General features: G+C 57.6%; 1 long non-coding RNA gene across 1 annotated transcript; it reads right to left on the bottom strand.

The window, feature by feature from the left end:
• Positions 1-1,738: 1,738 nt before the first annotated feature.
• On the bottom strand, positions 1,739-4,393 carry LOC105991129. Its single transcript, XR_001175345.1, has 3 exons — positions 4,315-4,393; positions 3,958-4,028; positions 1,739-1,754 (listed from the first exon to the last, which is right to left on the bottom strand). It is a non-coding gene; the product is annotated as an uncharacterized LOC105991129 (long non-coding RNA).
• Between the last annotated feature and the right edge of the window lie 2,513 nt (positions 4,394-6,906).

Genomic DNA, 6,906 nt, shown 5'->3' with positions numbered 1-6,906 from the left:
CCTGCCCAGGCTGGCTTTGAACCGTGATCCTCAGATCTCAGCCTCCTGAGTAGCTGGGATGATGGGCCTGAGCCACTGGTGCCTGGCTGATCTTTGTGATCGTTATATCCAGCCATTCTCCTCATCTAGAGCAAAAATAGCCAGCCGAGCCTGGAGAGCCAGCAGCGGGAGAGAGACCTATCACCCACCTGGAGTTAGGGGTCCTGGTCGGTCTCTCGGGCCCAGACTGAGGACCAATCCACCAGCAAAACAGCCCCGCCCCGCCCCTTGAGAGCGTTCTGCAAGACACGGGCTCTCGGGGTAGAGGGAAAAATCAGACCCAGGGACGAAGTCAGCAGCTTCCACGCCAAGGGGGCTGCGCGCCCGTCTGTGCGGAGCCGGCCTGCGGATGGCCACAGTCAGGTTTTCCGGGGAGCTGTCGTTTGAGGGATATTTAGAACGTTGGCTTGGTTTGGTTTGGTGTGGGTTTCTGGTTGGGGACCCTAGATCCACATGGGAGCCGTGAGCGGGGACTGGGGACAGGAGTGGGGGGCTGAAGGGAAGGGTGCGAGGAGAGAGTCTGATACGGGTAGCAAATGGCCTCCATGTGTTTGTCCGGTCCCAGGCACGGGGGTTTTGAATGCTTCGTATTATGTAGTAATCATGCGCAAAGATGCTTTGTATTGTGTTGTAATCATGAGCAAAGATGTCTGGACATTCGTTCTTGTGGTTTTTGCTGTTGTTGTTGTTTTGGTTTTTTGTCAGTTATGGGTCTTGAACTCAGGGCCTGGGCGCTGTCCCTCAGTTCTTCAGCTCAAGGCTGGCGCTCTACCACTTGAGCCACAGCGCCACTTCCGGTTTTCTGGTGGTTCCTTGGAGATCAGAGTCTCACGGTCTTTCCTGCCCGGGCTGGCTTTGAACCGCGATCCTCCGATCTCCGCCTCCTGAGTGGCTGGGATGGCAGGCGGGAGCCGCCACGGGTGTGGGGTTCAGATGGCTTTTCCTAGCCTCCGTTTCTTCTCATCCCATCACCGCGGTCAAGTGGGAAGTCCTCTGGGGGTGACCCCGTCTTGCGGGAGGCCCGGTGGCCGTGGGGATGAGCGGGAAAAGCGTGGGTGCTCTTTGTGAGCCCCCCCCAGCTCCACGATGGGACCCGGCGTGCGTGGTGACGCTGAGGCTCAGGGTGGAAGGGGGTACCCCGCTCAGGACCCGCCACGTCTCCTGGCTGACGCCAGCTGCACGGGGCGTGTAGACCACGCTGGACCAACGCCACCCGCCCGGCCTACCTGGCCGTGTCTGCGGGGGGGGGGCACCTTGGGCCCCTGGGATTCGGCCAGCCACGCCCCCCCTCCCACCCATGCGGTTGCTGTAGCAACGGCAGCGCCCGGATCCCCGAGGGAAGGGAGGAGAAGGGCGTGGAGAGGAGAAGTCCATCTGTTTCTCCCCCCCACCACACACCTGCCACCACCACCCCACCTCCCACACACCCCAGAAAGGAGGCTGGAGGTGGGGCGGGGAGGAGAAGGGAGAAAGGACCCGATTCTAAGATGCCGCATGTGTGTGTGGGGGGGTCCCATGCATGGCCCTCCTTTCCCCTGGGGTGGGGTCAGGTTGTTATCAAAGATGGGGGGTTTGTCAGGAGGCTCGGGGTGGGGTGGGGCGGGCGCAGATACCCCCCCCCACACACACGTCAGCCACAGCAGGTTTTCTTCTTGGTGGAGGAGCTAACTTTCACGGTGTCCTCCCTCACCAAGTCTTCCTGCTCCAAGAGGAACCTGCGGGGGGGAAAGGCCGCTGGGGGGGGAGAGCCGGGGGGGCTCAGCGAGCACCCCTTCCTCCCCCAGCCGCCAGAGCAGAGCCCACACAGCCGCCGGGCGGCCCCGGGGTGTGTGTGTGAGTGTGAGTGTGTGTGTGAGACTGAGTGTGGTGTGTGTGTGTGGTGTGTGAGTGTGTGTGTGAGTGTGTGGTGTGTGTGTGTGTGTGGTGTGTGTGTGAGTGTGTGTGGTGTGTGTGTGTGGTGTGTGAATGTGTGTGTGAGTGTGTGGTATGTGTGGTGTGTGGTATGCATGTGTGTGTGTATGTGTGTGAGTGTGTGTATGTGTGTGTGAGTGTGTATGTGTGTGTAGTGTGCGTGTGTGAGTGTGTGTATGTGTGTGTGAGTGTATGTATGTGTGTGGTATGTGTGAGTGTATGTATGTGTGTGGTGTGTGTGAGTGTGTGTGCGTGTGTGTGAGTGTGTGAGTGTGTGTGTGAGTCAGTGTCAGTGTCAAGCCAGCGTGCAGTCAATGCAGACGCCTCCTCCAGGAAGCCCTCCTGCCCAGGCCCCTCACAGCGACAGGGATCAGGGGATGGAGGGTCGCTATGGAGGGGGAAGGGCTCACACCTGCCGTCCCGGCTGGGATCCGAGGACTGGGGCTCCAAGTCAGCCTGCGCAGGGAAAGCCCAAGAGACTCTTCTCTCCAATGAACTAGCATACAACAAGACAGCTGCAAGTGGAGCCCTGGCTCACAGTTGGTAGAGGGCTAGCCTTCAGCGAGTGAGCTCAGGTTACGGCGCCCAGGTCCTGAGTTCAAGCCCCAGGATCACCAGGGGGAAAAAAGAGAGGGAAAGAAAGCAAGCAACCGTCTCTTCTTAACCCTGCTGTAACCCCCAGGCATCTCCCACTAAGGGAGTGTGGTGAAGGCTCTCGAGCTGTCAACAAGGCCAGAGAGCTTTGCCAGAAGCCTCAGCGGAAGAGAAGAGTCTAGAACCTCCCCTATGGTATATGTCATAACATATCATCTCTATGTGTTGAGGAACTGATCAATGGTTCTGGATTTTTAATTTCTCAAGTTGAAATACTGGAAAAGAATCCTCCTAGGCGCACTCAGTGCATCATGGGTACTCTTGGATGTTTGTTGGATGGATGGATGGATGGATAGGTGGATGGGTGGATGGATGTGTGGATGATGGATGGATGGATGGATGATGGATAGGTGGATGGGTGGATGGATGTGCGGATGGTGGATGGATGGATGGATGGATGGGTGGGTAAATAAGTGGGTAGATGGTTGACTGGATGGATGGGTGGATGGGTGGATCAATGGATGGATGGATCATTGGGTAGATAAATGGGTGGGTAGATACGTGAGTGAATGGATGGAATGGCTGATGGGTGAGTGGATAAGTGGATGGATGGATGGATGGATGGATGGATAAATGAGTGGGTAGGTGGGTGAGTGAATAGATGGATGGATGGATGAATGGATGGATGGATGGATGGATGGATGACTGGGTGGATAAATGAGTGGGTAGGTGGGTGAGTGAATAGATGGATTGATGGATGGATGGATGATGGATGGGTGGATGGATGGATGGATGATGGATGGGTGGATGGATGGATGGATGGGTAGATGGATGGATGGATGATGGATGGATGATGGATGGGTGGATGGATGGATGGATGGATGGATGGATGACTGGGTGGATAAATGAGTGGGTAGGTGGGTGAGTGAATAGATGGATGGATGGATGGATGGATGGATGATGGATGGGTGGATGGATGGATGATGGATGGGTGGATGGATGGATGGATGATGGATGGGTAGATGGATGGATGCTGGATGGGTGGGTGGATGGGTGGAGGATGGATGGATGGATGGATGGAGGATGGATGGGTGGATGGATGGATGATGGATGGGTGGGTGGATGGATGGAGGATGGATGGATGGATGGATGGATGATGGATGGGTAGATGGATGGATGCTGGATGGGTGGGTGGATGGGTGGATAGATAATGGGTGGGTGGCTTGATGGATGATGGGTGGGTAGATGGATGGATGGATGGATGATAGATAGGTAGATGGATGGGTGGGTGGATGGGTGAAGGAGTGGATGGATGGATGGTCGGCTGAGTGGATAAATGGATGGGTAGATGGGTGAGGGCCAGGATGGACGTGTGGGTGGGTGGATGGACGGATAGACGGAATCAACGCCCACCTGGGTGGCTGGCATTCGAATGAGCTCCTCCATAGTGGCAAAGGCTCTGAGGTGTGGTCTTGTTTCCTGAACTTTCGGTGTGAGCAGGTAAGAACTTGGACCTCAGGAAGCGATCTCTCTGTGACCCGACCTTTCAGCACTGTGACTGAGACCATGGCCTGCCCTCCCGTGGCTGTGGCCTGCCCTCCCGTGGCCGTGGCCTGCCCTCCAGTGGCCGTGGCCGTGGCCTGGCTGCCGTCCCGTGGCCTGCTCTCCCGTGGCCTCAGCCGGGGTAGAGGGTTCAGGGGTCCTTGCAGACCTGGGGTTGGGGGTGTGGCCTTCTTCACCTTTGGGGGGGAGCGGGGAGGGGTCTCCTACCTGGCCAGGTGAAGCAGGGACTCCGTGGCGTTGTGACCCGAATACGCACTGCACTCGTAGAAGATCAGATCGTTCTCCTAGATCAGGACGCGGAGGAAACGCAGGAGAGGGGGGTGGCTATGGCCAGAGGTGCGGGCAGTGTCCCCGTCTCAGCTCTCCGCCCCAGCCCTCCCCCCCCATTCATCAGCCTCACTTCCGGTAAGCGCAGCCAACAGCTCCCGCCTGTCATCCTAACCACTCAGGAGGCTGAGATCTGAGGATCGCAGTTTAAAGCCAGCCCCGGGCAGGAAAATCCCTGTGAGACTCTGATCTCCCATGAGCCCCCAGAAAATCGGATGTGTCCAGGCCCTGAGTTCAAGCCCCACGGCTGACCAAAAGAATAAAAAAAGACTGTGTGTTTCAAAACCACAATACTGATGGCACGGGGTGCTCGCTGTCAGACGCGGTGTTTGGAGGCTGCTGCCTTCCAGGGAGCGAGGCCGGAGGCCGGAGGACCGAGGCCAGTCTGGAGGCTGTCACTCGGGAGGATTAAATGCTATATTCCGACTCCCTGCTTGTCATCGCAGCCCGCGGATGTGGCGCCTCCTCCTCGGGTCCACCCAGCCTGGCTCACCTCCCCTCATCCGCAGGGCCGCCCCCATCAGACGGTCAAAGACTTCAAGGGGGGGAAATGAAGGCTTAGAACCAAATGGTGGGCACCCTCCTTCCCCCCAAAAGAAAAGCCAGTGGTGGGCTGTGATTGAACTGATGGGGGGGGCCTTCATGGCTCACACCTGCAATCCCAGCTACTCGGGAGGCTGAGATCTGAGGATCACGGTTTGAATATCCACGAGGCTCCTATTTCCAATTAACCACCCAGAGTGGGGAAGCAGAGGTGAGGATCAAGTGGTAGAGCACCAACCTTGAGCAAAAACAAACACAAAAACAAACCAACAACAACAACAACAAAACGTAAGGGGCAGTGCTCAAGTCCTGAGTTCAAGCCCCAGTACTGACACCAAGAGAGACAGACAGACATTCAGAGAGAGACAGAGACACAGAGAGAGAGACAGGGAGGGGGCAGAAAATGAGATTAACTGTATTCCAGCAAAGATCTTTGGATCTTGGTGTATTTGGAAATCTAGAACGCTCTGTGTATATGTATAATTGCTTTTTATTTTGGTTGGTGGTGGGCGCTGTCCCTGAGCCTCTTTGTGCTCAAGGCTAGCGCTCTACCCCTTGAGCCTGGACACCACCTCTGGTTTTTGTGGGGTTTTTGTATTGTTTTGCTGAGTCAATGGAGATCAGAGTCTCATGGACTTTCCTGCCCGGGCTGGCTTTGAACTGCGATCCTCAGATCTCAGCCTCCTGAGGAGCTGGGGTGACGGGCGGGAGCCACTGGCTCCCGGCTCCTTTTCTTTCATTTTCCCCTAGAAACTTTCCATCTGTGCGCTTTCCAGATTTGGCCTTAGGAGTCCTATTTAGAGCGAGCATGCTAAGAATGGTGGACCAGCCTCTGTGAACACGCACGCGCATGTGCACACGCACACACACGCGCACAGTGAGGATAATTCCCTACATGCTTGGCTCTCCACAATTCTTTCCTCGTCTCTTCCTGTCCACCGGGCTGATGCATCCAGGGAGATGGAAGTGCTGTGCGTTTTTTGTTTGCTGTCTGTCTGTCTTACCTTGGCCAGCTTCTCTCCGTGGCCCCGGGGGACTTCCCGCTCCTTCTCGTTATCCAGTTTGTTGGCCAACAGCAGCACAGGAACGCGGCCTCCGGCGGCATCCTGTAAGACAGGCCGGTCCCTGGGGGGGGACGAGCAAGGCCGCCACGCGCCTGGTCCACGCCCCCCACGCCAGGTTTGCGACGTAAGGCTGTGGTCTTGTCGGAGAATCTCCCGCTGCCCCCCACGTGGCCCGCAGCCAGGACTGCCGGCCTCAGTTTACCGCACGGTGCCGAGGCCTGCTGCTGATTACCGTCCACCCCACCCCCCCTCCACGGCCTCCTGGGCTCCTGGCTGCTCTTCAGCTGTTCTGGGGAGCAGGGGGCAGCCCGGGGGGGACAGCGGGTGCCGAGAGGCTCCCTAAGTGGTTAGACTACCTAATGAACCAGAACACGCCACAGGAACGCAATCGGCCGGGCCTCCATCTGCTCGGCGCTTGCTGGGCGTAGAAGTGGCCGCCCCCAGCCCCCGCCGAGGTCTCCCGTCGGTCTATCAGCCCACCACGGGGCAGCCCCGGGTCCACAGAATCTGTATCTGACGGGCTCCCAGCCCGGCTGCTACTTGTTTCTCTGTGCGTTGGTGTCAGATTAAATAGAACGGCTCACACCTGTCAGCCCCGCGACTCAGGAGGCTGAGATCTGAGGATCGAGGTTCGAAGCCAGCCGGGGCAGGAAAGTCCGTGAGACTCTGATCTCCCATGAACCACCAGAAAACCGGACGTGGCACTGTGGCTCACGGGGTAGAGCGCCCACCTTGAGCTGAAGAGCTGAGAGATGGCGCCCAGGCCCTGAGTTCAAGCCCCAGGACTGACCAAAGGCCGTCCCCGGTCTCTGCCTCCATCTCTCTGGGTAAGACTGACCTGGTTGCTCTTCTCCTCAATCCCAGG

The sequence above is a fragment of the Dipodomys ordii genome, unplaced genomic scaffold, assembly GCF_000151885.1.
Source record: "Dipodomys ordii isolate 6190 unplaced genomic scaffold, Dord_2.0 Scaffold69, whole genome shotgun sequence".
Classification (NCBI taxonomy): Eukaryota; Metazoa; Chordata; class Mammalia; order Rodentia; family Heteromyidae; genus Dipodomys; species Dipodomys ordii.
This window is presented reverse-complemented; position numbering and strand designations above follow the sequence as displayed.